Source organism: Vulpes lagopus, chromosome 21, assembly GCF_018345385.1.
Source record: "Vulpes lagopus strain Blue_001 chromosome 21, ASM1834538v1, whole genome shotgun sequence".
Taxonomy (NCBI): Eukaryota; Metazoa; Chordata; class Mammalia; order Carnivora; family Canidae; genus Vulpes; species Vulpes lagopus.
The window spans coordinates 371,803-385,267 of record NC_054844.1 but is presented as its reverse complement, the minus strand read 5'-3'; the positions used below and the strand labels follow the sequence as shown (position 1 = coordinate 385,267).

The following is a 13,465-nucleotide window of genomic DNA, read 5'->3' as shown; positions in this document are numbered from 1 at the left end:
GTGGGTGATGTGGGGGTTAGAGAGGGAAGAGTGCAGTTGGACCTTCACATGTCAGCGTTTTGCAGGCTGGGAGCAGTCTGTGCTGAAGATTTGTTGTCAGAGGGGCTAGGGAGCTAGGAGTAAGTAACACCTCCTCTTCATCTTCTCTTTGGGTTACTCTGCTCCTCCTCTCTTCCCAAACTCCAACAATGACATAGGGAAGTCCTCCCCGGACTCAAGCTTCGGCCATACTTTACTTAAATCAATAACAGAAAAGCAGCATGGCAAAAGAGAGGACAATGGGACCAAACAAAGTTTCACTTTGCCTTAAGGAAGTCAATAAAAGCTACTAGCTAAGCAAGTGCTAACCAGAGTTAACCAAACCAGAGCCTTCATTGGATATACAATTAAATAGACCTCAGTAGACCTGGCTAATGCAGAAAGACTCCTTTCCTGGCTTCCATTCACACACCAAGATATGCTCGCTTCTCCCATCTTAGGACAGATGCTGAGCAGGCCCTGCAAGAGGGGTGCAGGGAGACCCAGTTGTTCTTAGACAGAACTTAATACTTAGTAGAAGCTCCTGCCCTTCTTTCACCTTTCAGCAAGGTACCACCCAACGTCCTACTTCTCTTCCTTTATGTCATCTGATGGTCACCACTTTCCTTTTCTTGTAAATTGTGGCAGTTTTCTCTCCTCTGTGAAATTCTGACTCCACAATGAGAAGAAGTCAATGAATTCCAGGGTTTGGGGTGACAGTTTCCCTCTCCTCCCTCCCTAGTTTCTTGATGACTATAAACCTTCATACCTAAAGATAACTAAAGCCCATACCATGAAAACAGCAAGTCACATACAGCTGAGCCCACAGGGGCAGGGATGTTCTATCCACTGGTATATCCCAAGCATCTCAGGGCCTGACACCCTCCACCATTCCACCCAATTCTACAGGATAGGAACTAAATCCTGAAAAGTGGAACCAAAGGTAGGGGAGGGGAGGGTGGAGAGAAGGGGCAGTCCACAAAGAGTTTAGGTAATTGTTCCAAACAATGTCCCTACCATTCCCATAACTTACTGCATTATTTGTGGAAGCAAAAGACTGAAAAGGAATCAGATTTTCAACTTTGCCATTTAAAGTAGAAACTGAGAGCTTTACTTACTACACAGATTTCAGCCCAGAGCTGCTGTGCCTCCAGGTTTACAATTTCAACTCACAGCTTAAGTTAAAAAGCCTGGAGACTAAAGATATCCCCTGGGTTAGAATATCACACATTTCCTATCCACAAACCACCTTGATTCTCTCTGCTATTCTTTCTGGTCTTATTAAAATACTCATACTCTCCAAATATAGATGCTTTTCCGGGTCTCATTATTTTTCTAAAGTAATAACCCTCCACCTGGCTAGAAGAATGCTTTTGGCATGAGAGAAAGTGCAGGGTGTGAAAACTTTACCTCGATGAAAAATAAAGCCCCAGCACAATCACAGCTTATCAGGCCCTAGGGAGGCACAGCAGCAACAGTCAGGGACTGACATCCGCTCTTTAGTCACCACCAAAGCTTGGGAGTCAAAAGCACACACTTCGAAATCTGACAGCATAGGTCTGAGTGCCTGCCCTGATTTCAGTCACCCCTTCTTCCACCTAGGGTCTCACCAAACCTTAGTTCATTATCTGTAAAACTGGATAGGAACCAGGTCCAAGTTCCTAAAGATTCTTTGCAAGAAGAAGATTCAAACCATGTTTTTCCTATAATTCTGGAATTAACTTAAGTGGTTTAATATACCAACAAAAAAGCTTAAAATATATTTTTTAATTTTTTAAAAAAGATTTTATTTATTTATTCATGGAAGACACACACGGGGGGCGGGGGAGGGCGGAGACACAGGCAGAGGGAGAAGCAGGCTCCATGCAGGGAGCCCGATGTGGGACTTCATCCTGGGTCCCCAGGATCACATCCTGGGCCAAAGGCAGTGCTAAACCACTGAGCTACCCTGGCTGCCCGCTTAAAAATATTTAAAACATGGAGCACAAGAATTCACTGTAGGGCTAAAACAACTTGAGCTAAATGTCTGACCTGAGAGTACAATTGACAATCAAATACAGAATTTATAATATCCTCTTAAAGACTCTTTACAGATATGCTCACAGGAGAAAGCAACCACAATAATGAACTGGCATCCGTGTGGCCAGGTAATGAGAGGGCAAAGCATTCTGGCTGGCAGCAACTCTAAGGTATCTTTCTCACTATAAAACCCAACTCGTTCTCACCCTTGGGGTACAAGCCATCATTCTAAATGACTGTCTACATAGCAAACTCAGGTGGAAGCAAATACACACTGATGTTGTCTTGTTTAAATGCCACAGTCTCCATTTACAACCCACTAGGAAAAAAAAAAAAAAAGCAGTAAGCCTTATTTTGAAAAGACACTTCTCACAACTGACCTCTGCACTAATGCACGTCAGGTAACCTTAACTAACGTCTGTGTCAAACACCAACATTAAAGGGGAACCTATCTGTGATCTGCATTCTTGGCTAAGCTTTCCCTGAATCAAGCCTCTCCAGAAGACCAGCCGAGATACAGGGCTGACCCATGCCCCTCCTCACGGTTCGTTTACCAGCCATGCCAGAACCTGCAAAACTCACGCTACCACTACCTTTGGCTTCCTAACACAAGGCGAGGCTCTGCTGCGTGGACGGGGCTCCTCGAGGTGGTTCTTAAACCAGGAATTCACAGCTCCCACACAGCACGCAGACCTCCTGTCACCTTGCAAGTGAGGCCAGGGGGTGGCTCCCGGATTAAGTGACGTCAGCGGCTGCCATCATCGCCCCCATCCACCACCACTCTAAGAAAACAGAAGGAAAAGCACTTCACGGACCTCCGGGGCCCCGCACTCAGCCGCCGCCGGAACCCAGGTCAAGGTCTCCCGTCCCCACAGGCCGGCGCACGCCCGGCCCGGCCAGCAGGGTCGGTCCCGGGCCCAGGGGAAGGCCGCCGCGCCCAAAGCTCAGCGGCCGGTAGGGCAAGACGCGTGCGCCCCCGCCCCAGCTGCCCCGGACCCTGCTCGCCACTCTCCGTGCCGCCCCCCGCGCTCCGCCGGCTGCCCCGGGGCCACCGCCAGGGCAGCCTCCCTGGGGACCCGGGCCCGCGCGGCCGCCCCGGACAGAACGTGCAACTCCTGGGTCGCGCGCAGGGGCCGGGGGCCGCGGGGGGCAGGGCCGGGGGCCGCGGGGGGCAGGGCCCGGGGATCGCCGGCACGTCCGGGCGGGGGCGGGGGCGGGGGCGGGGGCGGGGGCGGTCGCGCAGGGCTGCGGGCGGTGCGGACAGCGGCCGGGGAGGCGCGGGGAGGGGCTTCCCCGTCGGCCCGCCAGGTAAAGGCTCCAGCCGGCCGCTCCAGCCCGCGGGTCCGGGCCTCGGGGCTGCTCGTGGGGAGGTCTGCAGCCGCAGGTCGGGTCGCGGCGGTCGCCGGCGGGAGGGCCGCCCTCCGGGGCCCCGGGAGCCCTGCCCCCAGGGCGCGGGCGGGAGGCGCCCCACGGAACGGCTGCCGCGGGTGTGGGTCTCTGAGCGCGACGCTTACCTCCGCCTCATGCTGCTGTGTGCACACCGGGCCGCGCTCCGGGCCCGCCGCCCCGAGCCCCGCCGAGCCCCGCCGCGCCGCCGCCCGAGCCCCGGCCCCGGCCCCGAGCCCCGAGCCCCGAGCCCCGAGCCCCGCCGCAGGTCCGCGCGCCGCAGGTCCGCGCGAGCAACAGCAGCTGAGCAGCCGCGCGGCCGCCGGGGGCTGGGCGGGCACATGGGAGGGCGGGGGCGGCGGGGCTCGGCCCGACCACGGGACCCCAGGCGCGGGGGCGGCATCCCGAGGTGCGCCTCCGGACCCGCGCGCGGTTCCCGGCCTCAGGGATGCCGTTGGGACCTGCAGGCTTGGACAGCGCCGGAATCGCAAGGTTACGTGCAGAAGGTGCGGGAACGGGCTGCGGCCACTGCCCCCCCCGCCCCACCCCCCTGCAGGTCTCTGTGGTACGGTCCTCGGAGCCGCGTCCAGGAGACCGGGAGGAGCTGATTGGCTGGGAATCTTGGAAGGGCGTAGGGAACCACACAAAGTGGCCAATGAGAAATCACGGTTGTCATATCAACCCTGCCAGCTGGGGAGGAGACAGGGTGCGATTAAAGGGAACTTGTGTGTTGCCCTCAGCAGCCGCCACAAAACAAAACCAGGGTTTTCTTCCTGATCTTATCTAGACGGGGAAACAAAGAGATTTAGGAGCTCCTCAGATGTTTGGGTTAGAGAGCTAAAAGAAAATACGGGGAGAAGTGAGCCAGATACATCCCTGGGCCTCAGGTTCCTCATCTAACCCAATGACAATACTGGACCAGAAGTGGGGTCCTCTGAGGGTCCTTTTCATATTTTGTGATTCTACGATCCTTTGCATGGTATTCGCAGTACTTATATATTTTCTTCAATTTTCGGCATGCTCTCCCATGTTTCAACTTTGGTTGAAAGTCAGGTAGACTTGTCAGAAATGATACCAAATCCTTTATACAGTGTAAACCCTACCTTTTGTAAAGACAAATTCAATATTCTTTGTCCCTCCTCTCTTAGAGCAAAGCATTCTCCTTATGTGTGGAGAGTACCCGACTCCCCCTCAGAATACCTCGAAATTTCTAATCTTCTGAGAGTCAACCTTTCTTCTCTCTTCCTCCACAGTATCAAAGTTTCAATTCATAATTAATACACCTGTTGAACTGTCCAGATCCCCACCTTTAGCAACAAAGCTCGCTGGTCAGTCCTCATTAGAGTCATTGAAGTGCTATCTGAAGTGTCTGCAATACCATTTAACTGTTCATGGCCAATTTTAGTCACACTACATGTCAGATTCAAGACTTTAAAAACATTCCTTGGGAGTCTAGTCGGCTCTGTTTTAAAGCTTTATTCTGGCAGCTTGGCCACCAAACTTCAGACCAACTTCACCTTTATTTTTCAGAACTTTCCAGCTTTCCATCATCTGCTCACCCTACATCCACTTAACCTTCTTCCAAATTATGTGAGGCGTTTGGGATACTTTTTTAATAGTTCCACTCTCCCCCACACACCACCCCCTCTAACTGATCTTCCAACTATTATTCAGTGAGTTCTAGAAAGTCCAGTTTCTCCATGAAGTCTTCCCAGGTTGATTAACAGAAGCTGCTAACTTATAGAGCTCCCATTTCTACTCTGTGCCACCATAACCCTGAGTTTCTGACCCAATACGCGATTTTTATTGATATGGTTACCTCTCTTATTCATTTTCAGCCGCAGCTGCTGCTTACAGTACTGTTGGGAAGTGCTTTGCATGTATCATTTCATTTCACCATCACATGAACTCTGTGAAGTACTATTATTATTCCTGTTTTATGGAGAGAAAGAAAGTGAGTCTTAGAGAAGCCGAGTTGCCGAAGCACACACAATCGAGGTCTAACTGTAGTTTCTATCTTCACAACCCCAAAGTGCAAATACTATCTCCTGTTTCTGAAGAACCTATGCTACGGCATTCCATACAAAAGATAACGTCATACACTTACATCGTTTTTTACACATCTTTACCTACAATATCATTTCAGCCTCAATCATGTCAGGAAGGTTAGGAGAAGTTTGTCCGCAAGTGAGCAAGAAAACCACAGCTAGAAAGGCTGACCAATTTAGCTCTGGTAGCAGGGCTGGTAAATAATGAAGTCTGGTTATCCAAGTTGTCCATTTTTCGCACCGAAATTTCCAATCCCTGAGTGAATACAATCTCTTCACATATAACCAGTAGAGAACAATTATAAGCAAGACAGGAACAAGTAACAGCAAAACCCACACCGTGCAATCCAGGGAGAATGGTAGCAGTGTTTGCAGGGCAGAAAACAAATCCAGGAGGGCTTCTATAAAGAGTGAGAAGCACTATGTGTTTCTTCTCCTGGCTTGTTTATATTCTGTCTCTGAGATTATGCCTTTGACACACCTGGCAAATTCAATAGCAAAGGGTAACAAAAGCCTCCCCCTCCCCCACTGCCTAGAGTACCTGGAGACAGAATCCCGTGAGGAAGGGATTTCTATGTGCCAGGCTGCTCACAGATTCAGGGAAGTTTCCAAGTTGCTCCTTAGTAAAGTATCTTGCTTCACTGACACGTGTAACACAGCCCTGAAAATATACACTGGGCTAATGATCTCATTCTTTTTAAACCAATGAAATCCAGGGTGTCTGGATGGCTCTGTTGGTGAAGCACCTGCCTTCAGCTCAGGTCCTGATCCCAGGGTCCTGGGATCCAGCTCCACTTCTGGAGCCCTGCTCAGTGGGGAGTCTGCTCCTCCTCCCTCCCCCTTTGCCCCTCCCCCCCGCTTGTGCACATTCTCTCACTCTCTGAAATAAATAAAATATTTTTAAAACATAAATAAGATTACGGGCAGCCCCGGTGGCGCAGTGGTTTAGCGCCACCTGCAGCCCAGGGCGTGATCCTGGAGACCCTGGATCGAGTCCCACGTTAGGCTCTCTGTATGATGCCTGCTTCTCCCTCTGCCTGTGTCTCTGCCTCTCCCTCTCTGTCTCTATGAATAAATAAATAAAATCTTTAAAAAAATAAATAAGATTATAAATAAACAAACAAATAATCAGACAAACTGCTGAATGCTCAGAGGAGTGGACAGGCTGGCAAAATGGTGTGGGAGCCAGTAAATTTTCAGTGTCAATTAAGAAGCCTAAGCATGGGGATCCCTGGGTGGCGCAGCGGTTTAGCGCTTGCCTTTGGCCCGGGGCGCGATCCTGGAGATCTGGGATCCAATCCCATGTCAGGCTCCCGGTGCATGGAGCCTGCTTCTCCCTCTGCCTATGTCTCTGCCCCTCTCTCTCACTGTGTGCCTATCATAAATAAATAAAAATTAAAAAAAAAAAAAGAAGCCTAAGCATGGTAATTCTGAAGCCAATACTGGTGACTTGCTCTTTGCCCAGCCCAGAGCTAGTCAGTCCAGTTAATTTTCTTTTTTTTTTTTTTTTTTTTTTTTTTTTTTAGTCCAGTTAATTTTCACTCCCACTGCTCTTCTGTCTTTTCTTATTCCTGGAGAGCTCTAAAATGCCTCTGTTTGTCTTAAGTGTTTCATTTATGCATCCTAACATTTAGTGGGCAACTACTACCAGCAAAGGACTGTAGAGTTGTGTGGGGTTATCCTAATGGATCATACATGAAGCCTGTCCTTATGGAGTGTAGAGGGTGATGAACATCAGATCTACTGGGTGAGGAGTAGATCAACCCGAACTCCTCAAAACCTATGTGATAGGATTCCATCTCAAGGCTAATTGCAAGCTCACGTCAGAAAGCCTGACCTCTAGAGAAAGAGGAAGAGCACTGGCCTGAACTCTGGGAGAGGGTAGGGGTGGGGGGATGGACATATATATTGGGGAGGAAAGTGGAGAAATGGAGGGTACCCAGAAATAACTGGACATGTACCAAACCGTAGAGGGAATAATATCAATCCATAATTTTGCCATTAAAAAACTGTGATGTGGGCAGCCCCAGTGGCCCAGCAGTTTAGCGCCGCCTTCAGCCCAGGGTGTGATCCTGGAGACTTGGGATTGAGTCCCACGTCAGGCTCCCTGGATGGAGCCTGCTTCTCCCTCTGCCTATGTCTCTGCCTCTCTCTCTCTCTCTCTCTCTCTCTGTCTCTCATGAATAAATAAATTAAATATTTTTTAAAAACTGATGTATTCTGTCTCACTTTTAAGAAAAACATTTTCTAATTTCAAAAGTAATAACATGTTCATTGTTTAAAAAATTTACAAAAAAAATTTAAAAAATAAAAAATTTTAATACAGAAAAGTACAAAACAATTAAAATTACTAATTACTCTTAACAGCATATCACTGTTACTATGTTAATGTATTTTTCCTGTATTTTTAAATGTTTCATGTATATTGCCAAATTGTCTTTCAAGAAGTTTACACCAGTTACTTCCCACCAGCAAGGTATGAAGGGGCTATTTCTCCGAACCCTCACCAATACTGGGCATTTCTCTTCTTTTGTAAGCCTTGTCAATTTGACAGATGAAAAATATCTCATTGTTTTAATTATTACAGTGCATTTTTACCTATCAAAGTGGTAAATATATTTTTTTTCCTTCCAAGTGCCCTGAAATTAAACAGCAAAGTGTTTCCCTCTCCCTCCGTTTAACCACACTTTTCCCAAATCCCCGAAGAATGATAGAAAAATCAGAGTAGAATATGTTCAAATGATCAATGCTCAGATAAACTCAGTGTCATTTTACCTGAACCAATAAAATAGGTAGTGGAACGGATGGCTCAAAACAACACATCAATCTATACATTGTAACTTGAAGTGAGTAACTATGCACAGGAGCTTTCAGCTTTAAATTTTTTTTTAATTTTTTTATTTATGATAGTCACAGAGAGAGAGAGAGAGGCAGAGACACAGGCGGAGGGAGAAGCAGGCTCCATGCACCGGGAGCCTGATGTGGGATTCGATCCCGGGTCTCCAGGATCGCGCCCTGGGCCAAAGGCAGGCGCCAAACCGCTGCGCCACCCAGGGATCCCGAGCTTTCAGCTTTAAAAGGATATCAATCGGGATCCCTGGGTGGTGCAGCAGTTTAGTGCCTGCCTTTGGCCCAGGGCGCGATCCTGGAGACCCGGGATCGAATCCCACGTCGGGCTCCCAGTGCATGGAGCCTGCTTCTCCCTCTGCCTGTGTCTTTGCCTCTTCCTCTCTCTCTCTCTCTCTCTCTCTCTCTCTCTGTGACTATCATAAATAAATAAAAATTTTTAAAAAATAATAAAAAAAGGATATCAATCACCAATTAGTACTGGCTAATGTCCAAATCAGTTTGCGTCTCTTCAACAATACCAATTCTGTGATGGGGACAAATCCAGATGGTCTAAGCTGCCAGCCCATCTTCCAGTATCGAGTGGCTGGTTAATCCATACAACATTACTCTCAGCTCCTGCTTAGGTCTCCCGTCCCTTGGCATTACTTTGGTTTTGTGGTTGCCTCTACATAAAGTCCTTTTCTCCAGCCATCAACAACCATTGCCCCTCCCCCATTCTCAGTATAGTTTGACTGGAATTGATCAAAACCCTTTTCTGGACCTGAAGTGGGATGCAGGTAGCTCTGAGAGCTGCTGGCACCCATCTGGGGCCATAAGCTAGACTTTGCCTAAGATGAGCAAACCTGAAGGGGTGAAGTTGAGAGATGGAGAGAAGCAAAGCTGGATCTGGTCACATCTGTGAGGCCTGAATCAAGTCTCATGGGAAGGCAGTTATATGAAACAGTAAATACGCCCCATTTTAAAACTTAAATCCGATCTTGTCATTTTTCTGTCACTGGCAAAGCAAAAAATGCTGACTGAAACACTGGCTGTGGATGGATTCTGTGGTCCAACAGGAACTCAGTCCACACATTCCAAACATCACACCCATTACTGCCACTAGTTCTGTTCATCATGACTCCTGGAGGTGCTCAGCTTTAAGGGACTTCCAGAGAAACAACCCAGTCTTCTGGAGAAAAGCTGAGGGCATCATGCATTGGGATGTCCCAAAGCTGGAAGCCGTCCTGGGTTCTGGGGTTTATCCCTAAGCTAACATTTCATGGTGAGGTTATAAAAGGTTAGAAATCAAAGGAGGGGCAAGATGGTGGAAGAGTAGGGGTCCTCAACTCGTCTGGTCCCACAAACTTACCTAGATAACTTTGAAAACATCCCAAAAACCTACGAATTCGACCTGAGATTGATTGATTGATTGATTGATTGATTTATGATAGTCACAGAGAGAGAGAGAGGCAGAGACACAGGCAGAGGGAGAAGCAGGCTCCATGCACCGGGAGCCTGATGTGGCATTCGATCCCGGGTCTCCAGGATCGCGCCCTGGGCCAAAGGCAGGCGCTAAACCGCTGCGCCACCCAGGGATCCCCGACCTGAGATTTAAAGAGAGAACGGCTGGGGAAAAAAGAAAAACAGGGAATGCTACAGAGAAAAAAAAAGGTTTTGCTTTTAACAAGGTAGGAAGGCAAAAAAATAAAATAAAATAAAAAAGAATCAAGTGGGAGAGGGGCCCCACGAGGAGCTGGGCTAAGGTGGAGGGCAAGAGCCTCTGCGGCAGGAAAGCCCAGCCCCGGAGAAGCGGGAACAATAAAAATCCACGCTAGTTTTCCCAGACAGAAGGCTGCTTAGCAAGGGACTCAGGCAAAATCGCTCAAGGGCAGTGATGCCTGCAGATCACCGTCCCCACCTAGGAACGGGGGCGCGGGGGCACGCGCACCACCGGCCCATCCTGGCGAAGGGCTGGAGCGCCGCAGCTCTGGGTAGGTGGGCGGCCCCTGCCCTGGAGGCTGGCAGCAGGCAGGTGGCTGTGCTCCGATCCCCTCGGGAGAGGTGGCCCTAGGGAGCGCGGGTCCGTGGCACAGGGCCCCAGAGCCCAGGTGGCCCAAGGAGACAAGCCGGTGCTCCCCATTCCCCGGGACAGGCGGAGGTGGAGAGGGTCCGGGACAGTGAGAACTCTGCGGGCCCTGGGCGCCCCCGAGCTGCGCAGGTCGGCGCGCCCGAGCTCGCCGGGGATCTTCTAGGCCTGTGTGGACTGGGAGGCTACGGTTGGTTGCTAGAAGGGAGCTGACTCCAGAGCTGGGGACCTGGCTGCCGCCATCTACTTTTCTCCTCCTGGCGTCCCCCTGTGCCTGGGAGAGGCGGGGCCCCAGGGGAGAGAGGCCTCCAGGGTAAACAGCTCGCACTGAGCCCAGCTCCTGGGGGGGGGGGGGGTGCGACAGCTTCCCCAGGTACACACACCTGAGAGTCGGCACAGCAGCCCCTCCCCTCCCCTAGAAGAACTGTTGGAAGAACAAGGAAAAAGCAAATTTACTGAACAAGCAGCACTGCAAAGCTTCAGGACTGAGGGAAAATAGTATATAGAACTAGAGGGTTCCTTTTTTTTTTTTTTTTTTCATTACGATTTGTTTTTATAGCAGGTTAAAAATTTCCAATATTCTTTCTTTTTTCCTACCTTACCTACAGTATTTTACCATCTCTTCATTTTTATGTTTTTTTTTCTTTTTGACATTAATATTTCCACAATTACATGTCTTAGATATATATTTCACTTCTGGATTCCTTTCAACATATTCAATTTAATTTTGGTAGATATACGAAATATGGGTATTTGTTTTTTGTTTTTTGTTTTTTCTTCCTCATTTTATTTTACGATGGTGGAGGTTAGTACCTGCTAACACACAACCAAAATCCACCCAGAATCAAGTGGAATACCTTGCTGGTTCATTCTGTGAGACTATATTCTCTCTTTCTTCCCATTCTGCCCCCCTCATTTATCTTGTTTATGTTTTGGTGGTCAATGTTGGGGCTTTCTACAAGTATTTCTGGTTTATAAAAATTTGTATCTTCTAACATACAGAACAAAATACACTCAGAACAAAGAGGATCACTCTCTAGGACCCCTCAGGTAGACTATATTCTCTCTCCACTACCACTTCCTCACAACCACCATCCACCACCATCCCCTTTTGCTCTTTTCTATTCTTTTTTTCTTTTTTTCTCTTCGTCTTTGTTTTCGGTTTTTGGCTTTTTATTTTTACTACTTTGTTTTAAAATTTGTTTTTCACTTTGTGGTCCTTCTGTTTTATTTTGTTCTGTACTTCTTTTTCTCTGATTTTCTAGCCTCTGACCTCTTTGGAATCATCTAGGGTGCATTTTACTTAGGTTGTGATTAATATTTTTGACTCAGCCCACTCATACAGCCACTCTGCACTGGACAAAATGACTAGAAGGAAGAATTCACCACAAAAGAAAGAACCAGAAACAATACTCGCTGCCACGGAGTTACAGAATATGGATTTCAACACAATGTCAGAAATTCAATTCAGAAGTACAATTATAAAGCTACTGGTGGCTCTGGAAAAAAAGCATAAAGGACTCTAGAGACTTCATTACTGCAGAATTGAGATCTAATCAGGCCGACCTTAAAAAGAGATTAAATGAGAGGCATTCCAAACTGGATATTCTAATGTCTAATTGGGATTCCAGAAGAGGCTCAGGAAAAGAGAACCACAAAGTATATTTGAACAAATCATAGCTGAGAACTTCCCAATTCTGGGGAAGGAAACAGGCATTCAGATCCAAGAGATGGAGAGGACCCCCCCAAAAAAAATCAACAAAAACCACTCAACACCTCAACATTTAATAGTAAAACTTGCAAATTTCAAAGATAAAGAGAATATCCTTAAAGCAGCTCAAGACAAGAGATTCTTAACTTATATGGGAAAGAAATATCAGATTAACAGCAGACCTCTCCACAGACCTGGCAGGCCAGAGAGGGCTGGCATGATATATACAGGGTCATAAATGAGAAAAACATGCAGGCAAGAATACTTTATTCAGCAAGGCTCTCATTCAGAATAGAAGAGATAAAGAGCTTCCAGGATAGGTAGAAGCTGAAAGAATATGTGACCACCAAACCAGCTCTGCAAGAAATATTAAGGGGGACCCTGTAAAAGAAAGAGGAAGCTTAAGGAAATAATCCACAAAAACAGGAGAGCTTCAGCTTTATATTTTTTTTTAATTTTTTTATTTATGATAGTCACAGAGAGAGAGAGAGGCAGAGACACAGGCGGAGGAGAAGCAGGCTCCATGCACCGGGAGCCTGATGTGGATTCGATCCCGGGTCTCCAGGATCGCGCCCTGGGCCAAAGGCAGGCGCCAAACCGCTGCGCCACCCAGGGATCCGAGCTTTCAGCTTTAAAGGATATCAATCGGGATCCCTGGGTGGTGCAGCAGTTTAGTGCCTGCCTTTGGCCCAGGGCGCGATCCTGGAGACCCGGGATCGAATCCCACGTCGGGCTCCCAGTGCATGGAGCCTGCTTCTCCCTCTGCCTGTGTCTTTGCCTCTTCCTCTCTCTCTCTCTCTCTCTCTCTCTCTCTCTGTGACTATCATAAATAAATAAAAATTTTTAAAAAATAATAAAAAAAGGATATCAATCACCAATTAGTACTGGCTAATGTCCAAATCAGTTTGCGTCTCTTCAACAATACCAATTCTGTGATGGGGACAAATCCAGATGGTCTAAGCTGCCAGCCCATCTTCCAGTATCGAGTGGCTGGTTAATCCATACAACATTACTCTCAGCTCCTGCTTAGGTCTCCCGTCCCTTGGCATTACTTTGGTTTTGTGGTTGCCTCTACATAAAGTCCTTTTCTCCAGCCATCAACAACCATTGCCCCTCCCCCATTCTCAGTATAGTTTGACTGGAATTGATCAAAACCCTTTTCTGGACCTGAAGTGGGATGCAGGTAGCTCTGAGAGCTGCTGGCACCCATCTGGGGCCATAAGCTAGACTTTGCCTAAGATGAGCAAACCTGAAGGGGTGAAGTTGAGAGATGGAGAGAAGCAAAGCTGGATCTGGTCACATCTGTGAGGCCTGAATCAAGTCTCATGGGAAGGCAGTTATATGAAACAGTAAATACGCCCCATTTTA

General features: G+C 48.0%; 1 protein-coding gene across 41 annotated transcripts in view; it reads right to left on the bottom strand.

Annotated features, from left to right (window-relative positions):
- Positions 1 to 13,465, bottom strand: part of MICAL3 (microtubule associated monooxygenase, calponin and LIM domain containing 3) — a 226,940-nt gene that overhangs the window by 195,395 nt on the left and 18,080 nt on the right. For 37 of the 41 annotated variants that reach the window (XR_005984853.1, XR_005984852.1, XR_005984856.1 and 34 more), the window contains exon 1: positions 3,552 to 3,682. The exons of 3 other annotated variants lie outside the window; for them this stretch is intronic. The gene's annotated coding sequence lies outside the window, so the exon portion shown is untranslated. Of the gene's footprint in view, positions 1 to 2,630; positions 2,820 to 3,551; positions 3,683 to 13,465 lie in introns of those variants that run through there. One more of the 41 variants, XM_041736010.1, reaches the window with a different exon arrangement.